The 15,720-nt window shown below is 49.1% G+C and overlaps 1 protein-coding gene across 1 annotated transcript in view; it reads left to right on the top strand.

Moving 5' to 3' along the window:
* Positions 1-15,720, top strand: part of TLR3 (toll like receptor 3) — a 78,796-nt gene that overhangs the window by 41,770 nt on the left and 21,306 nt on the right. The window lies entirely within an intron of this gene.

A 15,720-nucleotide genomic window follows, 5' to 3' on the forward strand; every position in this document is an offset into this window, starting at 1 on the left:
GTGTCCAGCAGGTCCGTCATCAGTCATTACATAATAAATATATATACCTGTCCGGCTGCAGTACTAGTGATATTATATATATATATATTGATTTCATCTCATTATCATCCAGTCTATATTAGCAGCAGACACAGTACGGTAGTCCACGGCTGTAGCTACCTCTGTGTCGGCAGTCGCTCGTCCATCCATAATTGTATACCACCTACCCGTGGTTTTTTTTTTTTCTTTCTTCTTTATACATACTACTATAGTAGCTTACTGTAGCAGTCTGCGGTGCTGCTGAGCTGACAGTGTCCAGCAGGTCCGTCATCAGTCATTACATAATAAATATATCTACCTGTCCGGCTGCAGTACTAGTGTGATATAATATATATTGATTTCATCTCATTATCATCCAGTCTATATTAGCAGCAGACACAGTACGGTAGTCCACGGCTGTAGCTACCTCTGTGTCGGCAGTCGCTCGTCCATCCATAATTGTATACCACCTACCCGTGGTTTTTTTTTTCTTTCTTCTTTATACATACTACTATAGTAGCTTACTGTAGCAGTCTGCGGTGCTGCTGAGCTGACAGTGTCCAGCAGGTCCGTCATCAGTCATTACATAATAAATATATCTACCTGTCCGGCTGCAGTACTAGTGTGATATAATATATATTGATTTCATCTCATTATCATCCAGTCTATATTAGCAGCAGACACAGTACGGTAGTCCACGGCTGTAGCTACCTCTGTGTCTTTTAGTTGTGCCTATTAAAATATGGAGAACAAAAATGTTGAGGTTCCAAAATTAGGGAAAGATCAAGATCCACTTCCACCTCGTGCTGAAGCTGCTGCCACTAGTCATGGCCGAGACGATGAAATGCCAGCAACGTCGTCTGCCAAGGCCGATGCCCAATGTCATAGTACAGAGCATGTAAAATCCAAAACACCAAATATCAGTAAAAAAAGGACTCCAAAATCTAAAATAAAATTGTCGGAGGAGAAGCGTAAACTTGCCAATATGCCATTTACCACACGGAGTGGCAAGGAACGGCTGAGGCCCTGGCCTATGTTCATGGCTAGTGGTTCAGCTTCACATGAGGATGGAAGCACTCAGCCTCTCGCTAGAAAACTGAAAAGACTCAAGCTGGCAAAAGCACCGCAAAGAACTGTGCGTTCTTCGAAATCCCAAATCCACAAGGAGAGTCCAATTGTGTCGGTTGCGATGCCTGACCTTCCCAACACTGGACGTGAAGAGCATGCGCCTTCCACCATTTGCACGCCCCCTGCAAGTGCTGGAAGGAGCACCCGCAGTCCAGTTCCTGATAGTCAGATTGAAGATGTCAGTGTTGAAGTACACCAGGATGAGGAGGATATGGGTGTTGCTGGCGCTGGGGAGGAAATTGACAAGGAGGATTCTGATGGTGAGGTGGTTTGTTTAAGTCAGGCACACGGGGAGACACCTGTTGTCCGTGGGAGGAATAGGGCCGTTGACATGCCTGGTGAAAATACCAAAAAAATCAGCTCTTCGGTGTGGAAGTATTTCACCAGAAATGCGGACAACATTTGTCAAGCCGTGTGTTGCCTTTGTCAAGCTGTAATAAGTAGGGGTAAGGACGTTAACCACCTCGGAACATCCTCCCTTATGCGTCACCTGCAGCGCATTCATAATAAGTCAGTGACAAGTTCAAAAACTTTGGGCGACAGCGGAAGCAGTCCACTGACCAGTAAATCCCTTCCTCTTGTAACCAAGCTCACGCAAACCACCCCACCAACTCCCTCAGTGTCAATTTCCTCCTTCCCCAGGAATGCCAATAGTCCTGCAGGCCATGTCACTGGCAATTCTGACGAGTCCTCTCCTGCCTGGGATTCCTCAGATGCATCCTTGCGTGTAACGCCTACTGCTGCTGGCGCTGCTGTTGTTGCTGCTGGGAGTCGATGGTCATCCCAGAGGGGAAGTCGTAAGCCCACTTTTACTACTTCCACCAAGCAATTGACTGTCCAACAGTCCTTTGCGAGGAAGATGAAATATCACAGCAGTCATCCTGTTGCAAAGCGGACAACTGAGGCCTTGACAACTATGTTGGTGTTAGACGTGCGTCCGGTATCCGCCGTTAGTTCACAGGGAACTAGACAATTTCTTGAGGTAGTGTGCCCCCGTTACCAAATACCATCTAGGTTCCACTTCTCTAGGCAGGCGATACCGAGAATGTACACGGACGTCAGAAAAAGACTCACCAGTGTCCTAAAAAATGCAGTTGTACCCAATGTCCACTTAACCACGGACATGTGGACAAGTGGAGCAGGGCAGGGTCAGGACTATATGACTGTGACAGCCTACTGGGTAGATGTATGGACTCCCGCCGCAAGAACAGCAGCGGCGGCACCAGTAGCAGCATCTCGCAAACGCCAACTCTTTCCTAGGCAGGCTACGCTTTGTATCACCGGTTTCCAGAATCCGCACACAGCTGAAAACCTCTTACGGCAACTGAGGAAGATCATCGCGGAATGGCTTACCCCAATTGGACTCTCCTGTGGATTTGTGGCATCGGACAACGCCAGCAATATTGTGTGTGCATTAAATATGGGCAAATTCCAGCACGTCCCATGTTTTGCACATACCTTGAATTTGGTGGTGCAGAATTTTTTAAAAAACGACAGGGGCGTGCAAGAGATGCTGTCGGTGGCCAGAAGAATTGCGGGACACTTTCGGCGTACAGGCACCACGTACAGAAGACTGGAGCACCACCAAAAACGCCTGAACCTGCCCTGCCATCATCTGAAGCAAGAAGTGGTAACGAGGTGGAATTCAACCCTCTATATGCTTCAGAGGTTGGAGGAGCAGCAAAAGGCCATTCAAGCCTATACAATTGAGCACGATATAGGAGGTGGAATGTACCTGTCTCAAGCGCAGTGGAGAATGATTTCAACGTTGTGCAAGGTTCTGCAACCTTTTGAACTTGCCACACGTGAAGTCAGTTCAGACACTGCCAGCCTGAGTCAGGTCATTCCCCTCATCAGGCTTTTGCAGAAGAAGCTGGAGGCATTGAAGGAGGAGCTAAAAGGGAGCGATTCCGCTAGGCATGTGGGACTTGTGGATGGAGCCCTTAATTCGCTTAACAAGAATTCACGGGTGGTCAATCTGTTGAAATCAGAGCACTACATTTTGGCCACCGTGCTCGATCCTAGATTTAAAACCTACCTTGGATCTCTCTTTCCGGCAGACACAAGTCTGCTGGGGTTCAAAGACCTGCTGGTGACAAAATTGTCAAGTCAAGCGGAACGCGACCTGTCAACATCTCCTCCTTCACATTCTCCCGCAACTGGGGGTGCGAGGAAAAGGCTCAGAATTCCGAGCCCACCCGCTGGCGGTGATGCAGGGCAGTCTGGAGCGACTGCTGATGCTGACATCTGGTCCGGACTGAAGGACCTGACAACGATTACGGACATGTCGTCTACTGTCACTGCATATGATTCTCTCACCATTGAAAGAATGGTGGAGGATTATATGAGTGACCGCATCCAAGTAGGCACGTCAGACAGTCCGTACTTATACTGGCAGGAAAAAGAGGCAATTTGGAGGCCCTTGCACAAACTGGCTTTATTCTACCTAAGTTGCCCTCCCACAAGTGTGTACTCCGAAAGAGTGTTTAGTGCCGCCGCTCACCTTGTCAGCAATCTGCGTACGAGGTTACTTCCAGAAAATGTGGAGAAGATGATGTTCATTAAAATGAATTATAATCAATTCCTCCGTGGAGACATTGACCAGCAGCAATTGCCTCCACAAAGTACACAGGGAGCTGAGATGGTGGATTCCAGTGGGGACGAATTGATAATCTGTGAGGAGCGGGATGTACACGGTGATATATCGGAGGATGATGATGAGGTGGACATCTTGCCTCTGTAGAGCCAGTTTGTGCAAGGAGAGATTAATTGCTTCTTTTTTGGTGGGGGTCCAAACCAACCCGTCATTTCAGTCACAGTCGTGTGGCAGACCCTGTCACTGAAATGATGGGTTGGTTAAAGTGTGCATGTCCTGTTTATACAACATAAGGGTGGGTGGGAGGGCCCAAGGACAATTCCATCTTGCACCTCTTTTTTCTTTCATTTTTCTTTGCGTCATGTGCTGTTTGGGGAGTATTTTTTTGAAGGGCCATCCTGCGTGACACTGCAGTGCCACTCCTAGATGGGCCAGGTGTTTGTGTCGGCCACTAGGGTCGCTTAGCTTACTCACACAGCTACCTCATTGCGCCTCTTTTTTTCTTCTTTGCGTCATGTGCTGTTTGGGGAGTGTTTTTTGGAAGGGCCATCCTGCGTGACACTGCAGTGCCACTCCTAGATGGGCCAGGTGTTTGTGTCGGCCACTAGGGTCGCTTATCTTACTCACACAGCTACCTCATTGTGCCTCTTTTTTTCTTCTTTGCGTCATGTGCTGTTTGGGGAGTGTTTTTTGGAAGGGCCATCCTGCGTGACACTGCAGTGCCACTCCTAGATGGGCCAGGTGTTTGTGTCGGCCACTAGGGTCGCTTATCTTACTCACACAGCTACCTCATTGCGCCTCTTTTTTTCTTCTTTGCGTCATGTGCTGTTTGGGGAGTGTTTTTTGGAAGGGCCATCCTGCGTGACACTGCAGTGCCACTCCTAGATGGGCCAGGTGTTTGTGTCGGCCACTAGGGTCGCTTAGCTTACTCACACAGCTACCTCATTGTGCCTCTTTTTTTCTTCTTTGCGTCATGTGCTGTTTGGGGAGTGTTTTTTGGAAGGGCCATCCTGCGTGACACTGCAGTGCCACTCCTAGATGGGCCAGGTGTTTGTGTCGGCCACTAGGGTCGCTTAGCTTACTCACACAGCTACCTCATTGCGCCTCTTTTTTTCTTCTTTGCGTCATGTGCTGTTTGGGGAGTGTTTTTTGGAAGGGCCATCCTGCGTGACACTGCAGTGCCACTCCTAGATGGGCCAGGTGTTTGTGTCGGCCACTAGGGTCGCTTATCTTACTCACACAGCTACCTCATTGCGCCTCTTTTTTTCTTCTTTGCGTCATGTGCTGTTTGGGGAGTGTTTTTTGGAAGGGCCATCCTGCGTGACACTGCAGTGCCACTCCTAGATGGGCCAGGTGTTTGTGTCGGCCACTAGGGTCGCTTAGCTTACTCACACAGCTACCTCATTGCGCCTCTTTTTTTCTTCTTTGCGTCATGTGCTGTTTGGGGAGTGTTTTTTGGAAGGGCCATCCTGCGTGACACTGCAGTGCCACTCCTAGATGGGCCAGGTGTTTGTGTCGGCCACTAGGGTCGCTTAGCTTACTCACACAGCTACCTCATTGCGCCTCTTTTTTTCTTCTTTGCGTCATGTGCTGTTTGGGGAGTGTTTTTTGGAAGGGCCATCCTGCGTGACACTGCAGTGCCACTCCTAGATGGGCCAGGTGTTTGTGTCGGCCACTAGTGTCGCTTATCTTACTCACACAGCTACCTCATTGCGCCTCTTTTTTTCTTCTTTGCGTCATGTGCTGTTTGGGGAGTGTTTTTTGGAAGGGCCATCCTGCGTGACACTGCAGTGCCACTCCTAGATGGGCCAGGTGTTTGTGTCGGCCACTAGGGTCGCTTAGCTTACTCACACAGCTACCTCATTGCGCCTCTTTTTTTCTTCTTTGCGTCATGTGCTGTTTGGGGAGTGTTTTTTGGAAGGGCCATCCTGCGTGACACTGCAGTGCCACTCCTAGATGGGCCAGGTGTTTGTGTCGGCCACTAGGGTCGCTTAGCTTACTCACACAGCTACCTCATTGCGCCTCTTTTTTTCTTTGCGTCATGTGCTGTTTGGGGAGTGTTTTTTGGAAGGGCCATCCTGCGTGACACTGCAGTGCCACTCCTAGATGGGCCAGGTGTTTGTGTCGGCCACTAGGGTCGCTTAGCTTAGTCATCCAGCGACCTCGGTGCAAATTTTAGGACTAAAAATAATATTGTGAGGTGTGAGGTATTCAGAATAGACTGAAAATGAGTGGAAATTATGGTTTTTGAGGTTAATAATACTTTGGGATCAAAATGACCCCCAAATTCTATGATTTAAGCTGTTTTTTAGGGTTTTTTGAAAAAAACACCCGAATCCAAAACACCCGAATCCGACAAAAAAAATTCGGTGAGGTTTTGCCAAAACGCGGTCGAACCCAAAACACGGCCGCGGAACCGAACCCAAAACACAAAACCCGAAAAATTTCAAGTGCACATCCCTAGTTTTTGCCTGCGCATACGAATGGACCCGGGATTTTGCTATGTGTGAGCAGAAACAACCCAGGTTGAAGTCCCGGGTCAACGTCGTTGCTCTGTACCAGGGTTTTTCCAGGTATAACCCGGGTCACCTCTAGTGTGAGTGCATCCAGGGTTTTCTCTGACGTCCTAGTGGATGCTGGGGACTCCGTAAGGACCATGGGGAATAGACGGCTTCGCAGGAGACTGGGCACATCTAAAGAAAGATTTAGGTCTATCTGGTGTGCACTGGCTCCTCCCCCTATGACCCTCCTCCAAGCCTCAGTTAGATTTCTGTGCCCGGCTGAGCTGGATGCACACTAGGGGCTCTCCTGAGCTCCTAGGAAGAAAGTGTTTGTTAGGTTTTTTATTTTCAGTGAGACCTGCTGGCAACAGGCTCACTGCATCGAGGGACTAAGGGGAGAAGAAGCGAACCTACCTAAGTGGTGGTAGCTTGGGCTTCTTAGGCTACTGGACACCATTAGCTCCAGAGGGATCGAACACAGGACCCGACCTCGTCGTCCGTTCCCGGAGCTGCGCCGCCGTCCCCCTTACAGAGCCAGAAGCAAGAAGGTGGTCCGGAAAATCGGCGGCTGAAGACTTCGGTCTTCTCCAAGGTAGCGCACAGCACTGCAGCTGTGCGCCATTGCTCCTCATGCACACCACACACTTCGGTCACTGATGGGTGCAGGGCGCTGGGGGGGGGGGCGCCCTGAGCAGCAATACTGACACCTTGGCTGGCAAACTGGCACCATATATAGCCCCAGAGGCTATATAGGTGCTTTTTAACCCCTGCCAGAATCCATAAAAATGCGGGAGAAAGTCCGCGAAAAAAGGGCGGAGCTATCTCCTTTCAGCACACTGGCGCCATTTTTCCCTCACAGCTCCGTTGGAGGGAAGCTCCCTGGCTCTCCCCTGCAGTCAATACTACAGAAAGGGTTAAAAAGAGAGGGGGGGCACAATTTAGGCGCAGTATACAATATATATAGGCAGCTATAAGGGAAAACACTCTTATATGTGATATCCCTGTGATATATAGCGCCCTGGTGTGTGCTGGCATACTCTCCCTCTGTCTCCCCAAAGGGCTTTGTGGGGTCCTGTCCTCTGTCAGAGCATTCCCTGTGTGTGTGCTGTGTGTCGGTACGGCTGTGTCGACATGTATGAGGAGGATAATGATATGGAGGCGGAGCGAATGCCTGTAAATGTGATGTCACCCCCTGCGGGATCGACACCGGTGTGGTTGGACTTATGGAAGGATTACGTGAAAGTGTCAACTCCTTACACAAAAGGTCGACGACACAGAACAGCCGGCTACTCAGCTTGTGCCTGTTCCAGCGTCTCAAATGTCATGGGGGGCTCTAAAAACGCCCGCTACCTCAGATGGCAGAAACAGATGTCGACACGGATACCGACTCCAGTGTCGACGACGATGAGACTAGTGTACCCTCCAAATAGGTCCACCCGTTACATGATTGAGGCAATGAAAAATGTATTACACATTTATGATAATACCCCAGGTACCACATAAAAGGGTATTATGTTTGCTGAGAGAAAACTACCAGTAGTTTTTCCTGCATCTGAGAAAATAAAATGAGGTGTGTGAGGAAGCGTGGTCTTCCCCCGGTAAGAAATTGATAATTTCTAAACGGTAATTGGCAGCGTACCCTTTCCCGCCAGAGGATAGGTCACGTTGGGAAACACCCCATAGGGTAGATACAGCGCTTACACGCTTATCAGAAAAGGCGGCACTACCGTCTCCGGATACGGCCGCCCTGAAGGAACCTGCTGATAAAAAGCAGGGGGTTACCCTGAAAGATATAGTCACACACTCGGGCATTATATTGCGACCAGCCATTGCTTCGGCATGGATGTGCAGTGCTCCCGCTGCGTGGTCAGATTCCCTGTCGGAAAATTACTATGGATAGGGACAATATTTTGCTGACAATAGAGCATATAAAAGACGTGGTCTTATACATGCGTGATGCACAGAGGGATATTTGCCGGCTGGCATCAAAAATAAGCGCTAGGTCCATTGCCGCCAGACGGGGGTTATGGACTCGGCAATGGTCAGGCGATGCCGACTCGAATCGGCACATGGAAGTTTTGCCCTATAAGGGGGTAAAACTGTTTGGGGATGGTCTTTCAGACCTCGTTTCCACAGCTACTGCTGGGAAATCGACTTTTTTGCCACAGGCTACCCCACAACAAAAGAAAGACCGTATCATCAGGTACAGTCCTTTCGGCCCCAGAAAAGCAAGAGGGCTAGAGGCTCATCCTTTCTGCCGAGAAGCAAAGGTAGAGGAAAAAGCTGCAGCACACAGCTAGTTCCCAAGAGCAGAAGTCCTCCCTGCGTCCGGTAAGTCCACAGCATGACGCTGGGGCTGCTCAGGCGGACCCGGGTACGGTGGGAGCCCGTCTCAGAAATTTCAGCGCCCAGTGTGCTCTCTCACATGGATCCCTGGGTCCTTCAAGTAGTATCTCAGGGGTACAGGCTGGAGTTCGAGACGTTCTTCCCCCCGCCGTTTCCTAAAATCTGCCTTACCGGCACCTCCCTCTGCCAGGGAGGCGGTGTTGGTGGCTATTCAACACTATAATCACAACAAGTGATTGTCAAGGGCCCCTCCTTCAGCAAGGAAGGGGTTACTATTCCACAATGGTTGTGGTACCGAAACAGAACGGTTCGGTGAGACCCATCTTAAAATTAAAATACTTGAACTTTTATATCAGAAGATTCAAGTTCAAGATGGAATCGCTCAGGGCGGTTATTACGAGCCTGGACGAGGGGGATTACAGGGTCTCCCTGGACATCAAGGATGCGTACCTGCATGTCCCCATTTACCCTCCTCACCAGGAGTACCTCAGATGTGTGGTACAGGACTGTCACTATCAGTTCCAGACGCTGCCGTTGGAGTTGTCCACGGCACCGAAGGTCTTTACCAAGGTAATGGCCGAAATGAGGATACTCCTTCGCAAGAAGGAAGTTTTTATTATCCCGTACTTGGACGATCTCCTGATAAAGGCGAGGTCCAAAGAACAGTTGGTAGTGGGGGTAGCACTCTCTCGGGAAGTGCTACAACAGCACGACTGGATTATCAATATTCCAAAGTCACAGCTGGTCCCGACGACACGTCTTCTGTTCCTGGGACTTATTCTGGACACAGACCAGAAAAGAGTGTTTCTTCCAGTGGAAGCACACGAGTCCTGAAAAAAAATAAAAAAAAATGGTAGCTTCGTACGAAGCATAATTCCATTCGGAAGGTTCCACGTAAGGACGTTCCAGTGGGACCTGTGGGACTAATGGTCCGGGTCCCATCTACAGATACAACAGCGGATAACCCTGTCGGCAAAAAACAGGTTGTCACTGCTGTGGTGGCTGCAGAGGGCTCATCTACTAGAGGGCCGCAGATTCGGAATACAGGACTGGGTCCTGGTGACCACGGAGGCCAGCCTTCGGGGCTGGGGTGCAGTCACACAGGGAAGAAATTTCCAAGGAGATTTAGCTTCACATAAATATTCTGGAGCTAAGGGCCATTTACAATGCCCTATGCCAAGCAAGGCCCCTGCTTCAGAACCAGCCGGTACTGATCCAATCAGACAATATCACGGCGGTCGCCCATGTAAACAGACAGGGCGGCACAAGAAGCAGGATGGCGATGGCAGAAGCCACAAGGATTCTCCGATGGGCGACCTACACCCGGGAGAATGGGGACTTCTTCCAGAAGTTTTCCAAATGCGGGTAAACCGTTGGGAATGACCACGGGTGGACATGATGGCGTCCCGCCTCAACAAAAAGTTGAAAAGACATTGCGCCAGGTCAAGGGACCCTCAGGCGATCGCTGTGGACGCTCTAGTGACACCGTGGGTGTACCAGTCGGTTTATGTGTTTCCTCCTCTACCTCTCATACCCAAGGTACTGAGAATAATAAGAATGCGAGGAGTGAAAACGATACTCGTGGTTCCGGATTGGCCAAGAAGAGCTTGGTACCCGGAACTTCAAGAGATGCTGGCAGAGGACCCTTGGCCTCTGCCGCTCAGACAAGACCTGCTGCAGCAGGGACCCTGTCTGTTCCAAGACTTACCGCGGCTGCGTTTGACGGCATGGCGGTTGAACACCGGATCCTAAAGGAAAAGGGTATTCCGGAGGAAGTCATCCCTACCCTGATCAAAGCCAGGAAGGATGTCACCGCAAGACATTATTACCGCATTTGGCGGAAATATGTTGCTTGGTGTGAGGCCATGAAGGCCCCGAAGGAGGAATTTCAACTGGGTCGATTCCTACACTTCCTGCAAGCAGGGGTGACGTTGGGCCTCAAATTGGGGTCCATCAAGGTCCAGATTTCGGCTCTGTCGATTTTCTTCCAGAAAGAACTGGCTTCACTGCCTGAAGTTCAGACTTTTGTCAAAGGAGTTCTGCATATTCAGCCTCCTTTTGTGCCCCCAGTGGCACCTTGGGATCTCAATGTGGTTTTGGCATTCCTGAAATCACATTGGTTCGAACCACTTAAGACTGTGGAATTGAAATATCTCACGTGGAAAGTGGTCGTACTGTTGGCCCTGGCTTCGGCCAGGCGGGTTTCAGAATTGGCGGCTTTGTCTTGAAAAAGCCCTTATCTGATTTTCCAGATCGATAGGGCAGAATTGAGGACTCGTCCTCAGTTTCTTCCGAAGGTGGTCTCAGCTTTTCACTTGAACCAACCTATTGTGGTGCCTGCGGCTACTAGGGACTTGGAGGATTCCAAGTTGCTGGACGTAGTCAGGGCCCTGAAAATTTATGTTTCCAGGACGGCTGGAGTCAGAAAAACTGACTCGCTGTTTATCCTGTATGCACCCAACAAGCTGGGTGCTCCTGCTTCTAAGCAGTCTATTGCGCGCTGGATTTGTAGCACTATTCAGCTGGTGCATTCTGCGGTAGGAGTACCGCAGCCTAAATCAATAAAAGCCCATTCCACAAGGAAGGTGGGCTCATCTTGGGCGGCTGCCCGAGGGGTCTCGGCTTTACAACTTTGCCGAGCAGCTACTTGGTCAGGGGCAAACACGTTTGCTAAATTCTACAAATTGGATTCCCTGGCTGAGGAGGACCTGGAGTTCTCTCATTCGGTGCTGCAGAGTCATCCGCACTCTCCCGCCCGTTTGGGAGCTTTGGTATAATCCCCATGGTCCTTACGGAGTCCCCAGCATCCACTAGGACGTCAGAGAAAATAAGATTTTACTCACCGGTAAATCTATTTCTTGTAGTCCGTAGTGGATGCTGGGCGCCCATCCCAAGTGCGGATTGTCTGCAATACTTGTACATAGTTATTGTTACAAAAATCGGGTTTTGTTGTGAGCCATCTCTTCAGAGGCTCCAATTGTTATCATACTGTTAACCGGGGTTCCTATCACGTGTTATATGGTGTGATTGGTGTGGCTGGTATGAGTCTTACCCGGGATTCAAAAATCCTTCCTTATTGTGTCAGCTCTTCCGGGCACAGTTCCTAACTGAGGCTTGGAGGAGGGTCATAGGGGGAGGAGCCAGTGCACACCAGATAGACCTAAATCTTTCTTTAGATGTGCCCAGTCTCCTGCGTAGCCGTCTATTCCCCATGGTCCTTACGGAGTCCTCAGCATCCACTACGGACTACGAGAAATAGATTTACCGGTGAGTAAAATCTTATTTTTAGACCCGGGTTAGAAGAAAAGTGTCTGGTTGCCTGTTTGGCTAATGGCAATATAATAACCCAGTGAAGTTTCAACTATTACACAGTAAACTATACAAATGCTGTATACTTACAGGAAGTTCATGCATGAGAAGTGCAGATCTGAAACTGGGAAATGGTAATACCCGCTGATAGCTGGTAATAAAAAAAAAGTAGCTCAGCATTAAGAACACATAATAAAACCACATATTTGCCATTAAATAGCAAAGGCTGAATAATCTTCCTTTTAAGTGTCACCTATAACTACATAACTACACTTCAAATTCCAGGGCAGAACCAGGTTCAGTGTGAACGCATAAAACCTGGGAATTTCCCGGGATTTTGATGTGGTGTGAATGGTAGTCTCAAACTGGGGTTCACTACGATATGCCGGCGGTCGGGCTCCCGGCGACCAGCATACCGGCGCCGGGAGCCCGACCGCCGGCTTACCGACAGTGTGGCGAGCGCAAATGAGCCCCTTGCGGGCACGCTGCGCTCGCCGCGCTACGCGCGCCACACTATTTTATTCTCCCTCCAGGGGGTCGTGGACCCCCACGAGGGAGAATAAGTGTCGGTATGCCGGCTGTCGGGCTCCCGGCGCCGGTATGCTGGTCGCCGGGAGCCCGACCGCCGGCATACTGAAGACCACCCCTCAAACTGAGACCTGCGAAATTCCTGTGTTATACCTGTTTAGTTCCCAGGTCTTATGTCTGAAAGGGGTTCATGTGCATAAACCCGGGATTTTGATGCATATCTGAAAGGGGTATTAGCAAAGCTTTTTCATAAACCAGTAATATAGCAATATATGTCTATTATTTGAAGATCGGAGCATATATTCCAATTTAAATATATTCAAATACTGTATATTCCAACAGACAGACGCCTACCAGCGACTTTATTTTATACTGTGTAGAGATACAGACAGGAGCATAGCTAAAACTTTTGGGCCCCATAGCAAAATATGAAGGGGCCCCCAATGCTTTAAATGTAGCAGCAAATTTGCAAGAACACAGAACTCCTTAAACTCTACTTAATCTTAAACCTACTACATAATCCCTTTAATCATTATTAAAATAAAAATTGTATTTCTCTAACGTCCTAGTGGATGCTGGGAACTCCGAAAGGACCATGGGGAATAGCGGCTCCGCAGGAGTCTGGGCACAACTAAAAGAAAGCTTTTAGACTACCTGGTGTGCACTGGCTCCTCCCACTATGAGCCTCCTCCAAGCCTCAGTTAGATTTTTGTGCCCGGCCGAGCTGGATGCACACTAGGGGCTCTCCTGAGCTCTTAGAAGAAAGTATATTTTAGTTTTTTTATTTTACAGTGAGACCTGCTGGCAACAGGCTCACTGCAACGAGGGACTAAGGGGAGAAGAAGCGAACCTACCTGCTTGCAGCTAGCTTGGGCTTCTTAGGCTACTGGACACCATTAGCTCCAGAGGGACCGACCGCATGGATGAATTTGCAAGAACACAGAACTCCTTAAACTCTACTTAATCTTAAACCTACTACATAATCCCTTTAATCATTATTAAAATAAAAATTGTATTTACCTGCTATCTTTAGATTCAATTATGTGGCTCTGAACACGGATTTGTCTAATTTTATCCATGCTACTTCTGATCAGCAGCCACCAGCCTTGGAGAGGGGGCAAAGGCACAGTAGAGATTGTGGCCAAGGCAGAGTTGCAGATAGGGAGAGGGGGGTCAGAGGAACACATGGGGAAAGGGGGTCAGAGGCACACATGGGGAGGGGAGATCATAGGCACAATTTGGGAGGCAGTGGTCAGGGGCACTCATGGGGAGGGACGGCAGAGGTACACAGGGGAAGGAGAGCTGATATATGTACACTTGGGAAGGTAGGAGGCAGAGGCACTCATGGGGAGGGGGGTCAGAGGCACGCTTGGTGAGGAAAGGAACAGAGGTACATATGGGAAGGGGAGATGATAGGTGCACTTAGGGAGGTAGGAGGCAGAGGCACTCATGGGGAGGGGGGTCAGAGGCATGCTTGGTGAGGCAAGAGGCAGAGGTACATTTGAGGAGGGAGTAGATAGGTGCACATAGGGTGGTAAAAGCACTCATGGGAAGGGGGCAGAGGCACGCTTGGTGAGGCGAGGGCAGAGGTAGATATGGGGAGGGAAGATGATAAGTGCACATGGGAAGGTAGGAGGCAGAGACTCATTAGGAGAGGGTCAAAGGCAAACATCAGGAGGCAGAGGCACTCATGGGAAAGACTTGCATATATTACTGATGACTCATGGAAGCAGGTGGAGGAGCATTAAGGAGAGATGGGTGCGGGAACATATATGAAGGATGAGCTGTGATGATTCCCTCCCCCGTGCAGAATTGCAGACTGAAGGCTTCTATGAGAGGATGGAGGAAAAGGGGAGCTGCTGCTGATCAGTGTGACAGGGGTCCGCAGCTCTGATGATCCCTGAAGCAAACTGCTTCCTGGTCACAGGCTGTAGTCTGCCTGTGACTAAGAAGCAGTTTGCAGGAGGGATCATCTTTCCTGATATACTGTAGGACACCATTCACTGTCCCACACTAAATGTTTGCCCCAAGCAGTGCCCCATGTAGTCCCACTCCCATAGTTATATAGTGGGAGTAAGCAGGAGTAGGAAGGCGCAGCTGTCTGTGATCGTCAAGTTGCTGCATGGTGCAGCCAGTGCAACAACCACTTTGTTCTCTCACTTTCATCATTGTCATGTCCTCTGTGGTGCGCTGGGTACAGGGAGAGGTGGTAGCCCGGCGGTGCAGTGGGCCCTATAACCACCGCATTCCCTGCACCCACGGTAGCTACAGTACTCCCTTGGATACAGGTATCTGGACTGGGTGTGGATCATTAGATCAACAGTGTCTAGGTAGACAATATTTAGGTTGACCACTATAGGTCGACAGTCACTAGGTCGACAGGGTCAGAAGGTCGACATGTTCTAGGTCAAAAGGTCGTCATGAGGTTTTTGGGGGGGTTTTGGTGTCGTTTTCTTCGTAGAGTGACCGGGAACCCCAATTAGTGCACCATGTCCCCTCGCATGGCTCGCTTCGCTCCATGCGAGGGGACATGGTGCACTAATTGGGGTTCCCGGTCCACGTGGATCATTAAGTATGAAAAAGTTTTTTAAAAAAAGATTTTTTTAAAAAAAACTCATGTCGACCTTTTGACCTGCCGACCTTCTGACCCTGTCGACCTAGTGACTGTCGACATGTAGTGGTCGACCTAAACATTGTCGACCTTCAGACCGGATCCCATCTTGACTGTCTATAGTTCTAATGCAAAAAAATAAACTTGAACACAGCTGCTGCTACTGCAGTACAACCCTTGACCATTGTGTGTCCTACCAATCTTTTCTTACTGACTTGATTTACTAAAATCATCACTACTCATCTGACTTGTGACAGATTAATTATTCATACACCTAAACCTTCCTCAAGAAATGCTCTTTGAAATTGTGAAACTGCATCAAAATCCATCAGCGGTTCTTGAGATTAGCCCGAACGGACAGACAGATGCCTAGCAGGGACTTTATTTAATATATATATATAAAGATAGAGAGAGAGAGAGACGCGCACAATGTCCATATGTTTGCCACATGCATTTTTTTTATTCTTAGGATTAAATTCACTAATGCTTCTAAAAGTGAAAAGTGGTACTGTTGCCCCTAGCAACCAATCAGATTCTGTGTGTCATTCTCTAGGATGCTACAGAGCTACAATCTAATTAGTTGCTATGGGGCACACCCACTTTTCACTTTTAGAAGCTGTATTAAATTTACCTCTTAGTCTGAAATATTACTCCTCAAACAACATATTGTGAAATACAGTATA

This window comes from Pseudophryne corroboree, chromosome 1 (genome assembly GCF_028390025.1).
Source record: "Pseudophryne corroboree isolate aPseCor3 chromosome 1, aPseCor3.hap2, whole genome shotgun sequence".
Taxonomy (NCBI): Eukaryota; Metazoa; Chordata; class Amphibia; order Anura; family Myobatrachidae; genus Pseudophryne; species Pseudophryne corroboree.